The sequence below is a fragment of the Delphinus delphis genome, chromosome 3 (assembly GCF_949987515.2).
Source record: "Delphinus delphis chromosome 3, mDelDel1.2, whole genome shotgun sequence".
Lineage (NCBI taxonomy): Eukaryota > Metazoa > Chordata > Mammalia > Artiodactyla > Delphinidae > Delphinus > Delphinus delphis.
This window is the reverse complement of record NC_082685.1, coordinates 12,092,779-12,112,921: the sequence shown is the minus strand read 5'-3', so window position 1 is coordinate 12,112,921 and position 20,143 is coordinate 12,092,779. Positions and strand designations below refer to the sequence as shown.

Genomic DNA, 20,143 nt, shown 5'->3' with positions numbered 1-20,143 from the left:
GGTCTGGAAACCAAGGTCCCACAAGCCCCACAGAGCAGCTCCCACCCTCCCCCCCCCAAAAAAAAGACTCTGTTCCACTTTCATCTTTAACCATTTCCTTTAGGAGAATTCTGTCCCCCCTCCCCACCCTCACTCATCTGGTACTTTAAGTCCCCTGGCCTCAGGGGCACTTGGCTCTGGTGGGAGGATGAACCCCACAGTCCTAGACCAGCCCTGAAGCCTCAAACACTAGCATGTGTGAAACACAGGCAGAGAGACCACCTTTTCAATGGAATTCCATCAATACTCTGTCGAAAGGTCAAAGGAGGTAAAACTGAAAGAACACTGCTGAGTGAAAAATATTTAGATGGTAAGGGTATGTAGATAAACAAATCAGGACAGTGGTCATGAATGGGGCAGGATGGAGATAAGTCAGGCATGGGAACATCAGCACACCTCACCACTGCCCACAGGCCATTTAAGAATCTTCATGATGATTCCAAGGATGTGTATATTATTACTAAATCTTACCACAAAACATTTTGTACATTTTTCCCTGAATATATTTTATGATAAAAATTTTAAGAAGAAATTCAGTTTGGAAAATAACATAATTTGTATATGTTTTTTTGCCCTGTAAGGTGGCAATCTGAGTTTTCATTCATGGTTTTGGCAGCAAAAATTAGTAATATCGACTGAAAAAAATGCACAATATAAAAGTTGAGAATTATGTTTTATGTGGCAGACTTCCTGAGGACTCAAGCCTGGGAGGCCGTCTCTCAGGTAGCTCTGAGGGGCTCCAAAAAGGTAAGGGAGAAGCCAGGATATATAGGAGTTTTGCGATAAAAACAAGGTAGTGGAACATCAAAAGATTATTGTTAATTAAAGAAAACCAGGTATCTCAAGTTAATGAATTAGCGCTTTTCTACATGTGGGAAGATGCGAGAGTCTGGGCTCACTGAAAACATTCCTTTGATATGCACCTTAACTATCTAGGGCCAGTATCCTTTTTTCCACCCTGAATCCCCTCAGGGTGCACAGTTGGGGATGGCTTGATGGCTGATGACTTAATGGCTGCAACATCCTTTGTTTATCGATATGGCAGGCAGCATTTTTCATCCACAGTAACAAGCCATGTATCTATTGGGTTGGTCAAAAAGTTCGTTTGGGTTTTTCCACATTATGGAAAAACCCAAATGAACATTTTGGCCAACCCAATATTTAGAAAAAATGGATTACATAAATTCATCATCATTTGTACCTTTTAAAAATAAAGGGTGGCGTGCACTGATACGTAAAAATCTGGAGTATTTATCAATAGAACAATTAAGCAAAGTGTATTGATAAAGATACTGAGAAATAAAATATTGCCTGCCATATCAGTAAGCAAACGATGTCACAGTCATCAGCGATTGCAGTGCCGAAAAGGTGAGCCGGTGAGCCCGGAGGAAACTCAGGATGTGAAAACACAAGATACTGACCCGAGATAGCTGAGGTGCATATCAAAGGAATGGTTTCAGTGAACCCACACTCTTGCATCTTCCCATACATAGAAAAGCGCTAAATTCCTTAACTTGAGATACAGTAAGTCCCTGCAAACAACCCTTCAAGTTGCGGACTTTCAAAGATGCAAATGAGCGTTCCATCAACGTTAGGCTTGAGTGAAACTGCAGCTTGCCCTCCATCTCCTATTGCTGAAGATCCTTCAGCTCTACCATCTCCCACCTCCTCTCTCTCCTCCAGTCAGTCACTCTTCTTGCCTGTTCACTCGATGCCAGCCCTGTATGCCAGCTGTTGTACTGTACTACTGTACTTTTCAAGGGACTGTACTGTAAGATTAAAAATGTTTTATTTATTCTTTTTTTAATGTATTATTTGTGTGAAAAGTATTATAAACCTATTTCAGTACAGTACCATATAGCGATGGTGTTAGCTGGATACCTAGACTAACTTTGTTGGACTTACAAACAGATCGGACTGATGAACGTGCTCTCAGAACCAGAACTCATTCTTATGTAGGGGACTTACTGTAACTAGTTTTCTTTTATTAACAGTAATCTTTTGTTCCTACTACCTGCCCTTTGTTGCAAAACTCCTATATATCCTAGCTCCCCTCTCGCCTCCTCAGAGCAGTTTTCTCAGGGTTACTTGAAATGCTGCCTCCGGACTTGAACTCCTCATTATGTCCACTGAAGAAAACACAACTCTCAACTTTCAGGTTGTGAATATTTTTTTCAGTTGACAATACCTTACCCCTTCTATAACTGTTATGGTAACCTACTGTGTTAGGGGGGGTCCCTACCCTAGGTTTGACTGACAACACATTACTGCCGGGAACATATGAAAGAGTTTATTACTTCCATAATGGAAGTGTCTGGGGAGGGCAGGGAAGGCCTCTTAAGCAGGTGGGAAGTGCCTGGACAGAACAAGGCAAGGAGCCTGGCCTGAGTTTTTTTCGTTTGTTTTTTTAAAAATTTTTATTGGAGTATAGTTGATTTACAATGTTGTGTTAGTTTCTGCAGTACAGCAGAGAGAATCAATTATACATAAACATATATCCACTCTTTTTTAGATTCTTTTCCCATATAGGTCATTACAGAGGACTGAGTAGGGTTCCCTGTGCTATACATTAGGTCTCTATTAGTTATCTATTTTATTTATTTTAATTAAAAAAACTTTTTGGCCACACCATGCAGCACATGGGATCTTAGTTCCCAGACCAGGGATTGAACCTGTGCCTCCTGCATTGGAAGTGGAGAGTCTTAACCACTGGACACCAGGGAAGTCCCTCTATTTTATATATGTTAGTGTGTATATGTCAATCCCAATCTCCCAATTTAACCTTCCCCACCCCCCTTTCCCCCCAGTAACCATGTTTGCTTTTCACATCTATGACTCTATTTCTGTTTTATAAATAAGTTCAGTTGTGCCATTTTTTTAGATTCCACATATAAGCGATATCATATGATATTTGTCTTTCTCTGTCCGACTTACTTCACTCAGTATGAGAATCTCTAGGTCCATCCATGTTGCTGCAAATTTCGGCCTGAGGTTTTTGTTTGCTTGTTTGTTTGACTTGAGATTAGGAGGCGGACTAGTGTGAGATTTTGCACATAAAGGCAGAGGCTACCAAGGATTTCATCTCTTACCAGCACCAAAGAAGTAAGCACCCAGGGCTTCTTGTCATCTTGTACAGATGTGGGGCACCAGGAGAAGGAAGGATGAGGCTTTAAAAGTTGTCAGCAGTCAAACATAAAAAAAGGGAGTCAGACTTCTAGATTCTCATCTGGCATGTAAAGAGCACAGAAGGGGACATTCCTATTATCCTCACCAGAAGAAAGCAAACAAACCTAAAATTAACGGCTCGGATCTATCAAACCATTAATCACAGGGCCGACTGCTGTCTCCCAAATTGGAGAGAGAGTAAAATAGAAAATTTGAAATACGCCCACAATATTCTGCTCTTAACAATGCCTGTCCTCAAAAGAGTCTGTTTTGCCAGTGCCTAACTGACATGGTGGGAGGGTGAAGTAGGAGATGGATGGGCCCCTGGGCCAGACAGCTGGTGTTTGTCAAGTGGAGCAAAACTGAAGTTTTGTCCTCAGCCAGACAAGAATGATGCCCGTTTCCCTTCCTCCACTGATATGGAGGGAATGAACCAGCAGTGGGGAGTTTGTTGCAGCAAAAATAGAAATGAAGTTTTTCCTCTCCTGAGAACAAGGAAAGTTAAGGGAACAGTGATCAGGCTAGAGAAGAAACAAACAGGCCTGAAAGAGTTAATCACTCCTAGCTATATTTTAACTGTTACTAATCTGTAGTGTCTGTAACTAGATTAGTCCTTCACAAAGCTAACCTATCACTACCTGACACTATGTGAATTACATCCTGCACCTATCACCCCCTAACTCTGTGTGATGTAAATTACATCCTTCACCTGGTGTTTAAGCTCCCTGCACTCCCTTACTACAAGTCACCCCTTGTCGCTTTTTGCATTTCAGAAAGAAGGTCACAGGCCAATAAACGAGAGACAAACAGGCCCAGTTACCGGGATGGGCTGCCTGACTCCAGCTGTGACTGTTTTGAAATAATGCAAGAAGAAGAAAAATGCAAGACCTTCATGATTTGATCCTTATCATACAGGACTTCGAGCACCACCTATAAGATCTCCTCTGACTCCTCAGGAAGTGAGGGCACAGTTCTTGAGGTGCTAGCCTGCTGTGTTTTCCCCTTTGCCTGGCAAAGAATTAAAAGCTATCTTTCTTTTCCTCCAAAAACTCTGTCTCCATATTTCTGTTCAATATCAGTGCACAGAGAGCCAACGTTTTTTTGGCAACAGGGGAAATTTGCTAACTTGAGTCCCCTCTAGCCTTTCTGCCTGACCTAAGTTGAGAGAGAGAGAGACCTCAGAAAGACTTGTGAGGTAGAGAGTTTTGTTTTGTTTAAACCCCAACAGCAAACACGTGGTGTGTTTTCTGAAACCACTTCACCAGCTCTCCAATTCCAACTGGGTGTCTTACAACTCAATTCTACCACTAACCAAAGTTAACATCAAATTCCACAGTTGAAGGGCCCAGTCCTGTTGTTGGGGGAACCTCTGACCGAAACTGCCCACCCTGGCCAGACACGATAGTAACCACTTGCAATGAGTTATCTTACAAGAGGAGGTTCTGGTAAGGAATGAACTAACAGCTACCACCAACCATAAGAATTCGGCAAAGGTCAAAAGGAGAAAAGAGATGCCAGTCCGTATATCTTACCAACCTCCCAGAATCCTTCTCACTGGAATCCATCTTGGCTGAGCGATGGGCGTGCCACCAGGAAGGACCCTGAGTCAGAATGATTGGCCAGAGACAACCCAGAAACGAACCCCATTACTATAAAACGTGAGACTTTGAGCCATGTGGCAGAGCAGTTCTTCTGGGTTCCCCTACCCTGCTGCTCTCCACCCGGGCGCCCCTTCCCAGTGAAATCTCTCGCTTTGTCAGCATGTGTGTCTCCTTGGACAATTCATTTCTGAGTGTTAGACAAGAGCCCATTCTCAGGCCCTGGAAGGGGTTCCCCTTCCTGCAACACCACAAGACGGCCCCCGTGTCAGATGCCAGCTGCAAATGCAAGGCCCAGGCCACACACGTTTCTGGATGGCTGACTACAAATTCGGAAGTTCCCTATAACCCCTCATATCTGTTAATTTGATAGAATGACTATTAGAACTAAGAAAAATGCTTTACTTATTATTATCAGTTTATCTGAAAAGATACAAGTCAGGGGGCTTCCCTGGTGGCGCAGTGGTTGAGAGTCCGCCTGCCGATGCAGGGGACACGGGTTCGTGCCCCGGTCCGGGAAGATCCCACGTGCCGCGGAGCGGCTAGGCCCGTGAGCCATGGCCGCTGGGCCTGCGCGTCCGGAGCCTGTGCTCCGCAACGGGAGAGGCCGCAACAGTGGGAGGCCCGCGTACCGCAAACAAACAAACAAACAAAAAGATACAAGTCAGGAACAGCCGAATGGAAAGGGTGCACAGGGCAAAGTAGGGAAGCAGGGGTAGGAAGGTTCCATGCCCTCTCCTGGCATGACAGCCTCCCAGCACAGTGATGTGTTCACCAACTGAGATATCTCTGAATCCCGAGGTTTAGGGGTTTTGATGGAGTTTTCAACATTGGGGGCTTGAGCATGGGCTGGGCTGAAAGCTCTAAGCCTCTAATCATAGCTTGTTCTTCCTGGTAACCATCCCCCATCATGAAATCATCTATGGGTCTGGAAACAGTTGCCTCATTAGAACATAAGATGCTACTATCACCCTTATCACATGGGAAATTCCAAGGGCTTTAGGAGGTCTTTGCTAAGAACCATGGACAAAGACCAAATATCTTTCTTATACCACAGAAGGGTCACAGTCCATGGTCACATACCGAGACCCAATCATGGGACTATAAAACATTTCCTTTCCACCCTCAACGTACCACCACATCAAGAAGACACCTGGGCTTCCCTGGTGGCGCAGTGGTTGAGAGTCCGCCTGCCGATGCAGGGGACATGGGTTCGTGCTCCAGTCCAGAAAGATCCCACATGCCGCGGAGCGGCTAGGCCCGTGAGCCATTGGGCCTGCGCGTCCGGAGCCTGTGCTCCGCAACGGGAGAGGCCACAACAGTGAGAGGCCCGCGTACTGGAAAAAATATATATATATGTATATATATATATATATATATATTAGGTGTTAGAATTAAATGAGATCTGGGTAAGGTGTTTGCACAGTCCCTGATATATGGTGAGCATTAAATAATTTTTATTTCCATTAATAATATTATTGATTTTATTATTAAATAAATAACGCATAAATTTTCCTCCCTGGAAAAAAACATACCGCGTCTGTTTGACATGCACCACGGAGGACAAATAGTTGATAATGATACTGTGAATTAGAGACGCAGTTGGCTTTGGGAAGGCGGGAAGGGACCTGGAATTTATGGATTTAATGCCAGCCCTAGGAAGAGCTAGGCTGGGGCGACAGGTTCGTGGTTTCGAGATTCTGCTTCCCCAAACATTTGGAGAACTCAGGAGAAAACGGGTCCTCTTGGGGAGAAAGGTGGCACTGGGGTCCCCACAGACTAAAGCTCCACCCACACTTAAAGACCAGACACAGAGTCTGAAGACTCTACCCGAGTTCAATGCACAATCTGAGGAGAGACAGGTAGCGGGTGCAGAGCTGCCCAGAGAGGCTCCGGGGCCAAAGTCACCACGCACAGTGATGGGACAGGACGCCCGAAGTCTCGGCAGCTGGCCCAGCCCCCGCGCTGAGAGCTGGAGGGGGCTTAGGTCTGAGCTGAGCCCCGGGCGGACTTCGGTCTGCAGACTCCGGAGTTGACCGCAGCAGGGTACGGGTCCCACAGTGGCAGGTTCCGACTCAACCCCTCCTCCCTGTCCTGGGACACCTGGCCCCTCAACTCACCATTTCCTGGCTTCTGGGGTTCCCCTGGGGTCCTCACTTCCACTCCTGCCGCCTCTGCAGTTCACAGCATCATATACGCTGCAGACAGACACCTGGGACCCGGGAGAGCCGATGAAACGCTACGCTGAGCACCTACAGGTGCCTCTAAGCGGTCGGCTAAGTGTTGCCCCACCCACCTTCCCATGCTGCGCCCCTGACTGGACAAGTCATGAGACCCCACCCCCTTTCCCTGAGTGACAACAGGGCAGAAGGTCACGACGTGGTTGAACTTAATGAGTTTCAGCCAGTGGGCTGGAACTTGCCCCCTCCAGGGAAGTTTGTTTTTAAACAAGACTTTTTCATAGGTGTTGCTAACCAATATTATGCATAATCACACAGTGAAAGCCACAGGGCTTATGGGAAAAATGGGATTGGGTGGGGTTCAACACTCAAAACTTGTCACTGACATTAAAAAAAAAAAAAAAAAGGGGGCTTCCCTGGTGGCGCAGTGGTTGAGAGTCCGCCTGCCGATGCAGGGGACACGGGTTCGTGCCCCGGTCCGGGAAGATCCCACATGCCGCGGAGCGGCTGGGCCCGTGAGCCATGGCCGCTGGGCCTGCGCGTCCGAAGCCTGTGCTCTGCAGCGGGAGAGGCCACAACAGTGAGAGGCCCGCGTACCGCAAAAAAAAAAAAAAAAAAAAAAATGCGTGACAGGTAACTTTTAAAAATTGTGAATCGCTATGCTGTACACCTGAAATGAATATAATATTGTGAATCAACTATACATTAATAAAAAAGAAAGTTCAAACTAAAAATAAAGACGTGTGTATGACTGGAAAACATCAGTTCTAGAGGCACCTGTGGTTAACAACACTGCGCTGTGTACTTCAAATGTTCCAAAGGTAGAGCTCATGTGTTCATATTGCAAAGAAAAGGAAAAGCAAGGTGAACACCATGCAATGATTGTAAGTGAAATGAAATAAGTTCTCTCTAAAAGCAGTTATGAGCAACACCCCTAAGTGTGAGGACGGGAGTGTGGTAGGGCTGGAGGAGGCTGTGCTGGTGTGGAATCTGGGGGCAGTCTTGGGGGCTGACAGCATCAGGGACACGCTGTCTGGAGACGCGGTTCCAGGGGAAGGGACAGGACCCAGACTGTGATCCTCTCACAGCCTCAAAAGACAGACACGAAAACTGATGGAACCTGAGAGGGACAAGATGCCTGAATGTCCTGCGTGTCGTAACCAACGAGTCTTATAGAGATGAGCAAATTCACAGAAGCCTCGAGGAACAGCTGCTGGGCTTGGTCAAGGGGACACACATGGAACTAGGGGCCTGCCTGTGCTTCTGGAGCGTACGTGCAAAGGTAGGAAGACTGATCATATACCAGGGAGAAAGCAAATCTCAACAAGTACCAAAGAAGCTGTACTGGGACTTCCCTAGTGGCGCATTGGTTAAGAATCCGCCTGCCAATGCAGGGGACATGGTTTCAAGCCCTGGTCCGGGAAGATCCCACATGCCGCGGAGCAATGAATCTTGTGCGCCACAACTACCGAGCCTGTGCACCACAACTAATGAAGCCCCCACCCCTAGAGACTGGACTCCACACCAAGAGAAGCCACAGCAAGAAGCCAGCACACCACAATGAAGTATAGCCCCTGCTTGCCACAACTAGAGAAAGCCTGTGCGCAGCAACAAAGACGCAACACAGCCAAAAATAAAAAATCAAAAGAAAAAGAAAAAAGCAGCAGTATCATAAGGAACATTTTCTAATCACAATGCCATTAAGTCAGGAATCAGCAATGAAAAGATCATTTTAAGGCCAGGGAGCTGTTCCCGTTCTCCCACTCCGGCCGCATCTAGGAATGGACCTAGAAGCCCACCATGGCTTCTACAGTCTGGCCCGCTTACAGCCCAATCTCAACACAGCAGCTAGAGCAAACTTAGAAATCAGAAAAGGACATCACATCACATCATTTTTGCTACAAAGCCTTCCAGTGGCTTCCCATCTCTCTTACATTAAAACCCTAATTCCTCACATGGGTCTATGAAGCCCTGAATGACCAGGACCCTGACTTTTGACCACACCCATCTCACACTATTTTCCACGTTGCCTTCTGAAACACAGGCCTGTGATTCAAATATGTCAAACCAGTTCCTGCTTCAGGGCCTTTGCACGCGTGATTTCCTCTCCCACGAGTGCCAGTTATACTTTTCCACTCCCCTTCTGCTTGGTTGGCCTTTTCTCAACATTTCCGTCTTATATCCAAATGTCACCTCCTCTGAGAAGCCCCCAGGCTTGCTCCAGCACATAGCCCTATTTTATTTTAATCATATGCATCATTATCTTTACCTGTTTATTTATCCTTTGTCCCTTTGCATAACCTCACCCACAACTAGAAGGAAACCCCATGAGGGGAGGGTCCTTATCTGACCTGTTTATCACTCGATCAAAAATGTAAGGTACTTAAAAAGGGCTTACATGTTGAATGAACAAGGGGACATCTGCTAGGCTGACTGCAAAGCAGATTAGCAAAGGGCTCTGTGAAGGTCCTGACATCCCCATCATTCAGGTACTCCTGACCTCAGGCTCATTCCAACACTCACGGTCAAGGTACCTCATGCCCATTAGGGCCTGGGCATTGCCTTGTCACTCAGGTGACTCTTTGGAAAGCTTGCCCTCCTCTCCACTGCTTTGATATTTGTTCCAAAGCAAGGTCCACAGGTGTCCCAGGGATCTAGAGCAAGACTTGACCAAAGATATTTCTTAATCTAGACTTGTAAAAAAAATGGAGATGCAGTCAGATGTTCCCTAAGGGAAGTTGGGTACCCTGGAGGCCACAACCAAGAGGAGAAGAAGTGGTTTAGGAAGAAAAGGGTGTAATGAGGGCTGAGGTGTGGGGCTGGAGGATGTGGAGATGAGGTGAGGGCAGATCCCACAGGTGGCTCCAACGCTGCTCCCAGTGGGTAGACGTGGCAGAGCAGATCACTCCCCTGACCCTCAAGGGGGAAACTCTCTAGAAACAGTCAAAGCAGCAAATTATTTAATGGGAAGTGAGGGGATTCAGCCCCAGATAATCCTCTTATTTTCTTCTCCTCTGGCTCACCTATCCCATACCAGGAGGAAACGCCCTTGTGCCACACCAGGTATCAGTCTGGCCCTGAGTCCCAGACTCAGCTCTTTGTCTCTGATCTCTGTCATTTGTCCTCCATCGGGAGAAGCAAAGATCATAGAGCCCAGACCTTCAGAAATTCCATTGTGAGGACCTCGTGTTGCTTAGAAACTGCTGTGGCAAAGAGGTAAGAAGGAGGCAAATCTTTTCCTTGCATGCTTTCCTGGCATAAAGGCAGGGATGTAGGGGGAAGAAAAGCCCACCAAAACCAAGAAAAAGTCCCCAGCCCTGGAAAGGGCTCTCCAAGCCCCAGTCTACACTCTTACGTTCTTTTACCTCTATCTCTAGGTCAGCTCTCCTTTCGTTGTCCCTCAATTCTGGGCTTCCCCCTCATAACCCACTCCACACCCACTTGAATATCCTTCCCCCCATTTTTTTCTTCAGGGGGACATTTCTCCATCTACAGAGCTTCTCCCCTACGCCTAACACTGAGCTAGGTACTGCACATAAAGAGGGAAGTGTAATGTATTGCTCTCCTGGGAGGATGCAAAACCAAGAAATGAAACACGTGCATGCAGTGTGATAGCTTGTCCCAGGTGTGGTCCAGTTTCCACAAGGTACGGGGAGGTCCAAAGGGAGTGTGTTCATCACTGCCTGGGGATGCCAATGAAGATTTCAGGACCGAGTATGGAAGGGAGCATAGGACTTTTCCAGGTGAGAGAGGACTCATCCAGTGAGAGCGGCTGGTAAGTGCAAAGGTCCAGAGCTATGAAATTGTACAGGATGTTCCTAGAATCATAAGATGTCGAGTAGTTGAGTATCCATTGTCAAAGTATTATATTCCAATAGATAAAAATGTGACTGTCCTACAAATATATAGTGAGCGCATGTCAAGGACATTTATTAATGAGGGAGCCAGGTGAGTAAAGCTAGTTTGCAGAGCATTTGAGGAACAGGGATTTATTTTGTCAGGAATGATGGATTTAGTTTTTCAAGTTAGATACAAAAATACAGAAAAATAAAACCTTAGCCCTTGGAGTTATCTTTTCTATCAGATAGAGAAGTCTCACAGGGCAATAAAACATAACCTTTGGGGTAATATTTTTAGATGAACAGAAATAATTTGCATTCCACCGGACAGAAACTGCTTGCAATTTATTAATCTCCTATGAGCTAACACTAACTTCACAGAGTCTAGGTACGGAACAAAGGAACACTTGCCCCCAAAATGAGAGAAGTAGGCAGGCCTATCAGACAATACTTCAGCATGATATTGAAAAGAAATGTAGGCATCCTTTTGCCTTATTGAAAAGTTTTGGGTAATTTTCCCCTTAATTCAAAGGATGCATTGGAATACATGATGAGGGTGGGAGTGTGGGAGACAAACCTGGAGTAATAAGACAGGGACCAGATCGTGGAGGACATTGGGATTTGGGCTTTCTCCTGGAGGATATAGAGCCACTGAATGATTTTTTAAATGCATACAATGATGACACTGAACTATTCTGACATCCTCTGCAGGATGAACTTAGAAGGATGCCAGTCTGCAGCCCAGTGGAGAGGTTATGCGGACCTGAATTAAAGCAGCATTGGTGAGTGAACAAAGTGTCCAGTGGCCGTTTCTGTTGACATCTGGATACCAAAGGCAGTCAGACTCTCCCTAAACAGCAATCTTCGTATGTCCATGTGCTTTATTAATCGGTATTGTAGCAATAGCCTTCCTCACTCAGTCCTGGCTTCATATCTTACTGCATGTCTGAGTCTCAGATGTTCCCACTGACAAAGTTCCTCTCGCTTGTCCGCCTATGATCCATGGAGTCCTGAAGCAATAAACCTGCATCTGTCACATAGTCTGATTATATCCCTCCCATACAGATCTTTTATTCTGTATGCTGTATACATACCACTACCACCATCACCAAGTATTCAAAATCAAAGCAAATATCTCCAATTCTCTGCTAGAGTCATCAGCAATGTCTGCCTCCCATTACTGGATGTTACCCAGTTTGCAATCCCTCATTATCACTGCAGCCAAGTGGAGATCTTTTAGTTCTGCAGGCTGTTACCTTTGAAATGAACACACCAATTATAACCTATACAATTCTGTGATGGTAAATATTTGGTCAAATATTATTCAGGGTGTGTCCATGATGTTTCTGGACACATTTATATTTACATTTACATTTGAATCTGTCAACTGAGGAAAGCAGATTGCCCTCCCTAATGTGGGTGGGCCTCATCTGATCAGTTGAAGGCATGAATAGAACAAAAAGGCTGAGTAAGAGAGAATTCCTTCTCCCTGACGGCCTTCAGCCTGTAACTTTTTTTTTTTTTTTTTTTTTTCCAGCTTTCAGGCTGGAACTAAAATACCTTCCTGGGTCTCAAAGCTGCCAGCTTTCAGACTGGAACTATACCATCAGCTCTCCTGGTTCCTAGGCCTTTGGGCTCAGACAACTATACCTTAGTTCTCCTGGGTCTCTAGCCTGCCAACTGCAGACCTTGGGACTTGTCAGCCTCCATAATTGTGTGAGTTAATTCCTTATAATAATCTCTTTACACACACACACAGATCCCCTGCTGGTTCTGTTTCTCTGGAGAATCCTGACTTATTACACAGTTTCTTCATCTTTTCTTTTTTTAAAAACATTTATTTATTTTTGGCTGCGTTGGGTCTTCGTTGCTGTGCACGGGCTTTCTCTAGTTGCGGCAAGCCCGGGCTACTCTTCGTTGTGTTGTATGGACTTCTCATTGCAGTGGCTTCTCTTGTTGCAGAACACGGGCTCTGGGCGTGCAGCCTTCAGTAGCTGTGGCACGTGGGCTCAGTAGTTGTGGCTTGCAAGCTCTAGAGCACAGGCTCGGTAGTTGCTGTGTACGAGCTTAGCTGCTTCATGGCATGTGGGATCTTCCCGGACCAGGGCACAAACCCGTGTCCCCTGCGTTGGCAGGCAGATTTTTAACCATTGTGCCACCAGGGAAGTCCCTTCACCTTATTTTCATCTTTATATTTTTATTTTACTCCTGCTTTCCCTTTCCTTTCCTCTTCCAACCACTATTCCCTCTCAGCCTAGAATAATGGCTCATGATAAATTATCTTTTGTTGAGGGGGCTATACCTGACCTACCCCATGGGAACAGGGAGAATGGAAAGGCCATCCTGAAATTTGTTCCAAGATATGAACATAGTTCTCTATAAATAACTTTTTCTGATCACAAAGTATCAATAATATATTCTCATTGTGGAAAATTAAGAAAATGTAGGGACTTCCCTGATGGTCCAGTGGTTAAGACTGTGCTTCCACTGCAGCGAGCGTGGGTTCAATCCCTGGTTGCAGAACTAAGATCCGGCATGCCATGTGGGGCAGCCAAAAAATAAAATAATTTTTAAAAAATGTAGAATAGGAAGAAACAAAATCCAAAGAAAGTAGGCACCCATAATCCCATAGATATAATCAACGTGGACGTTCTGGTGAATTTCTTTCTAGTCACAGAGTTCATCTTCAAATTGCTATTGTTCTAAATGAATGGCTTTCTGTCCTATTCTCCCCACTTACGATTATAACATGGACTCTTTGTCATGTTAGTGTTCTCAACCGTCCCATTTTGTTTGTTCAAAAATCTCCACTCTATAAACATTATACGCTAACAGCAATACTCCAAACAGTATTCAGATAGTCCCTGACTTACAGTGGTTTAACTTTACTATTTTTGACTTTATAATGAAGTGAAAGCGATTAGCATTCAGTAGTCTCATGATGCTGGACAGTGGCAGCCACCGCAGCTCCCAGTCAGCCAGAGCAATCAGGAGAGGAAACAACCGATGATGCACTTACAACCATTCTGTACCCATACGACCATTCTGTTGTTCACTTCCAGTACAGTATTCCATAAATTGCATGAGTGAGTCAACATTTTATTATAAAACAGGCTTTGTGGGAACTATACTCAATATCTTGTAATATCCTCTAATGGAAAAGAATATATTCTTTACATATAGATATAACTGAATCACTTTGCTGTACACTTGAAACTAACACAACATTGTAAATTAACTATACTTCAATTTAAAAATGGGTTTTGTGTTAGATGATTTTGCCCAACTGTAGGCTAATGTAAGTGTTCCGAGCACGTTTAAGGTAGGCTAGGCTAAGCTATGATGTTGGGTAGGTTAGGTGTATTAAATGCGGTTTCAACTTAATGATATTTTCAATTTACAATGGGTTTATCAGGACATAACCCCTTTATAAGTCAAGAAAGATCTGTACTCTAACAGTAATGTTCTATAAACATTATACAAGGCCGACCCCTGAGATATTGCGAGTTTGGTTCCAGACCACCACAACAAAGCGAATAGCACAATAGTGAGTCGCACGAATTTTTTTGGTTTCCCCGTGCATATAAAAGTTATGTTTACATTAGACTGTAGTCTATTAAGTGTGCAATAGCATTATGTCTAAAATAACAATGTGTATAACCTTAATTAAAAAACTTTATTGCTAAAAAATGCTAACCGTCATCTGAGCCTTCAGTGAATAATAGTAACATCAAAGATCACTGATAATAACCAAGTATAATGTAAGTATAATATAACAAGTATAATAAGGAAAAGTTTGAGACATTGTGAGAATTATCAAAATGTAACAGAGACATGAAGTGAGCAAATGTTGTTGGTAATACGGCGTCAATAGACTTAGTTAACAATTTGTAAAAAATGCAGTATCTGTGAAGCACAATAAAATGAGGTATGCCTGTACTGTAACAGCAATACTCCACAGTACATTCTAAAATACCATAATGGATTTCCCTGGTGGTCTAGTGGTTAAGACTCCACACTCCCAATGCAGGGGGCATGGGTTCAATTCCTGGTTGGGGAACTAAGATCCCACATGCCACACGGCATGGCCAAAAAGAAAATCATTCATTCATCCATTCGGTTCAATAAAATAAAATAAAAGCACCATAACATAAGAAGTAATGTTGCAACAGTCTCATACCTAAATCTTTTGGGACCAATCTAATAACCTATTTTCTTAGAATTAAAATAGAGGACTCGGGGCTTCCCTGGTGGTGCAGTGGTTGAGAGTCCGCCTGCCGATGCAGGGGACACGGGTTCGTGCCCCGGTCCGGGAAGATCCCACATGCCGCGGAGCGGCTGGGCCCGTGAGCCATGGCCGCTGGGCCTGCGCGTCCGGAGCCTGTGCTCCGCAACGGGAGAGGCCGCAACAGTGAGAGGCCCGGGTACCGCAAAAAAAAAAAAAAAAAATAGAGGGCTCCCACTGTATATATACATTTGCAGGGTTCCAAATACTTACTAACTTGATCTCTAGAATAGCTTAGCCAAAAGGCATCTTTTCAAACACAGTCATGCCATTTCACTTATTATGACCAACATTTGATAGTCTCATTAAATCTGGGGCTGGTTTTGTTTTGTTTTGTTTGCTATTTCTTTAAATGGAAACATAGTCTTGCCATATCACCCAGAAGTTGTGTTCCTAGTATTGATCCAAGTGAGTTGTAAACTTATGTCCACACAAAAACTTATACAAATTTTATGTAGCTTTATTCATAAGTGACCAAAATTGGAAGGAACCAAGATGTTCTTCAGTAAACAAACTGTGGTTACATCCAGACAATTAAATATTATTTAGGAATAGTAGGGAGTGAGCTATCAAGCCGTCAAAGGACATGGAAGAACTGTAAATGCATATGTAAGTAAAAGAAATCAGTCTTAAAAGGTTACACGATTCAAACCATATGCCATCCTAGAAAAGGCAAAACTATAGAGACAGTAAGATCAGTGGTTGCCGGTGGTTGGAGAGGGGAAAGATTACACGGAGCACAGGGGATTTTTAGGGTACTCTGTATGATACTATAATGGTGGATAAATAATATTATGCATTTGACAAAACCCATAAAACAGTACAACACCAAGAGTTAACTCTAAAGTAAACTATGGACTTTAGTTAATAATAATGTATGAATAATTGTTCATTAATGATAACAAATGTATCACAACAATGCAAAATGTTAATAATAGGTAAAACCAAGGTCCAGCAGGGAGAGCGGTAATAAATGGGAACTCCACTTTCTGCTCAATTTTTCTGTAAACTAAAACTACTCTAAAACTAAAGTCTATAAAAATAGCATCTAATTGTTCCTTTACTTTGGTTTTCATTGATATATTTATGGAACTTGAGCATTTTTTCATGTTTTTATACACTTGTATTTAGCCTTTTATTTTTTCTACTTTTTTTTCTTACTGTTTTTACGAGCTTTCTAATATGTTGTTATTGCACTTTTATATTTTCTTGTAAATCCTCCCTACCTCATGTCATTTGGTATTATTGATAAACACATGATTTATTGAATGTATTTATTTATTTATTTGGCTGCGTTGGGTCTTAGTTGCAGCATGCGTGATCTTCATTGCAGCATTCGGGATCTTTCGTTGCAGTGTGCAGGCTACCCTCTAGTTGTGGCACGCAGGCTTAGTTGCCCCATGGCATGCGGGATCTTAGTTCCCAGACCAGGGATCAAACCCGTGTCCCCTGCATTGGAAGGTGGATTCTTAACCTCTGGACCACCAGGGAAGTCCCTACTGAATGTTTTTTAAACTACTCATCTAATCCTTTGTGATTCCTTTCACTGCTCTTCTACTTAGGAAGCTTGAACACTTCATGAAGTCATATAAATACATTATTTGTATTCACTTCTAATAGTGTTCTGATTTCAGTTTTGCCACTCTCTTTTCTATTAGGTATTTATTTTGAGGTATTTTTCAAATGTTTTCTAGTTTTCTAAACACCATTTATTATATCATTTATCTTTTATGGGTTGTGATATATCTATATTACAAACTAAATTCTCATATTGGCTAATATCTGTTTGACTGTCCAGTCTGTCCCACTGATATTTCTGTATTTATGTCCGTTGCACTGTTTTAAAAGTTGCCTGTCCTCATTCATCTCCTTTTACAAACTTTCTTGAATTTTCAACTAAGTTAATATTCCTTAAGTATGACCAGGTAATACTACTAATCACTTTCCTTGAGTGGATGGATCATAAGAGTCTTAATCAGAATAATTACCTCAGAGGAGTCAAAGGCAGCAACATTACCATAACACTCAACGCTACAGGAAAGCAGAGCCCATGCCTCTTACCTTTCTATACTTAGTTCTAACCCACTGCCTGGCATACAGTAGGCACTCAAATAATTGTGGAATAAATAGAAGATGAGGAGATGCAGAGAATCATTTAGATGTCTACAAATATCTAAATATTATAATGACAAAGAGAAATGATCTTCAGAGAGAGGAACTAAAACCATGTAAGTTATAAAAAGACACATTTCAACTCAAAGGAAGGAACTTTTTCTTAAATGTATATGAAATTGAGGATAACTGTCTCTTAGTTTAGAAATTCCCTCCTGTGGTAGAGACGTAATATTCAAACAGAAATTAAGACTTTTTTTTAAATTTTAAGGAGGGACATAAAAGGTAGAAGGCTCTCATTCTCTTTATTTTCAATTGAAAAGGCTTCATGGTAAGTGGTCTTTGTTCTTGGTTAAAAGATTTTATGATAGGGACTTCCCTGGTGGTGCAGTGGTTAAGAATCCGCTTGCCAATGCAGGGGACATGGTTCGATCCCTGGTCTGGGAAGATCCCACATGCCGTGGAGCAACTAAGCCCATGAGCCATAACTACTGAGCCCACGTGCCACAACTACTGAAGCCTGCGTGCCTAGAGCCTGTGCTCTGCAATGAGAAGCCACCGCAATGAGAAGAACACGCACCACAACGAAGAGCAGCCCTCGCTTGCTGCAACTAGAGAAAGCCCGTGTGCAGAAACGAAGACCCAATGCAGCCAAAAATTAATTAATTAAAAAAAAGATTTTATGATAGGGAATTGCCTCTACAAACCCTGACAATTTCTGTCATTCATTCAACAAATATTTATAGAGCACCTATTATATACCAAGTACTGTACTAAGTGCTTAGGTTACAAAATTAACATGAAACAGAAAAGGCATAGTCCTCTCAACCTAAAGAAATTTAAAGAACTGCAACACGAGCATGCAGGGCACCATTAGAATGTATGGTGGGAGTTCTGATTTGGTCTTTGGAATTGGGGTGTATTATGCTACACTGATCATTACGACAACGACAGAGGGACAAATTGGGAGAGTAATGGAGAAGTTACTATATGATAATGGAGGAATTATCTATAAAATCTTCGCACGATATCCTTCTCCGAGTCAAACCTGAGACAGAGAATGGTCTGCTTCAAGATATTATTTCAAGGCAAATGGCATGAGGGTAATAAAACATCATTAAATTCTGCAACTCCCAATGATCTCTTTCTCTCTACGTTTCCCTGGAACTTGAAGAGACCACAATGGCAAGGCAGAAAGGAGTTGTTACCGAGGCTGGTACTTTCGCAGGAATTATACAGCAAAGGAATAGTCATGAGTCAGGGAAGATGCAAGACACCCCTGCATGGTGTGGGACATTCATTTTTAAAGAGGTGTCCCTGGTAGTAGTGGTCGAAGCAGGGAAGGGAGGGTATTATTGAGGAGATCTTGGTCTAGAAAATGCTAGATAAAACATAAGACTTCATAAGTGAATGAGTTTCAAATGTATGGCACATTCCTGTTTTGTCATTGTTTGAACATTATTCTTGCCTCTTTCCAGGCAACTTCCATAAGTTATATGGAAACAGGGAACCAAACAGCTATTTCAAAATTCATCCTTCTGAGCCCTTCGGAAGATATGGACCTGCAGCCCCATCTCTTTGGACTGTTCCTGTCCATGTACCTGGTCTGTGTTATAAGGGAACCTGCTCACCATCCTGGCCATCATCTCAGACTCCCATCTCTACTCCCTTATGTACTTCTTCCTCTCCAACCTGTCCTTCACTGACATCTATTTCAGCACCACCACAGTCCCCAAGATGTTAGTGAACATCCAAACGCAGAACAAAGGCATCACGTATGAAGGCGGCCTTACCCAGATTTTTTCATGATCTTTGCTGGGCTAGATAATTTGCCACTGACAGTGATGGCCTATGACCGGTTCGTGGCCATCTGTCACCCTCTATACTACATGGTCATCATGAACCCTCGCCTTTGTGGTCTCCTGCTTTTGCTTTCTTGGTTGATCTGCCTGACATATTCTTTGTTGCAAAGCTTGGTTTTGAGGGTGTCCTTCTGCAAAGAGACAGAAATCCCCCACTTTTTCTGTGAACTTGCTCAGATTCTCAAGCTCACCTGCTCTGACGCCCTTGTTAATGATATCCTGCTGTATTTTGTAACTGGCCTGCTGGGTGTTATTTCCCTGACTGGGATCCTTTTCTCTCATTTTTATCTCCTCCATAATGGGCATTTCATCTACTGGTGGGAAGTATACAGTCTTTTCCACCTGTGGGTCTCACCTCTCAGTCATCTCCTTGTTCTATGGTGCAGGCCTTGGGGTCTCCCTCACTTCTGGAACAGCCCATCCCTCCAGAAAGGGTTCAGTAGCCTCGGGGATGTACACGGTAGTCACCCCCATGCTGAATCCCTTCATCTATAGTCTGAGGAACTGAAGGGGGCTCTGAGGAGACTTTTCACTAGAGGAACATACTCTCAGTGAGATAATGGAAGTTAAGGGCAGGCAACAGAGAATCCCAAGTGCTGATAACTGGTGTTCCTGAATATGTTACCTGAAGACATAGAAAAGAAATACCATTTATGATATACTAGAAGAAAACATTCCTGAGCCAAAGACAAACTTGAAGCAGCACACCAGAATGTTCACTGTCCACCAAGAAAGAATGGCCAACTCTATATAGGAAAAAAATCTAAAAAAGAGTGGATATATGTATAACTAATTCACTTTGCTGTACACCTGAAACCAACACAACATTGTAAATCAACTATATTCCAATAAAAAGTTTTTTAAAAAATGGCCAACCAATAACAAAACTTCTCATGAAAACAAACTATTTCAAGGATATAGAGTCCTACAAGCATCATGGGAGGAGAAATCAAGTCAAGGAATGCAGATGGGGAGAAGAGGACAAGAGTGACAACAAAAGTTTATACACTGGCTCATCTTTTAACCCTCTCGGGTTATGCTAGCACCATGCCTACTGGACCAT

General features: G+C 43.5%; 1 protein-coding gene and 1 pseudogene across 1 annotated transcript in view; one reads left to right on the top strand and one right to left on the bottom strand.

The window, feature by feature from the left end:
• The window catches only part of LOC132422870 (zinc finger protein 721), an 83,130-nt gene that overhangs the window by 26,377 nt on the left and 36,610 nt on the right, over positions 1–20,143 (bottom strand).
• LOC132422871 (olfactory receptor 7D2-like) lies at positions 15,792–19,650 on the top strand (annotated as a pseudogene).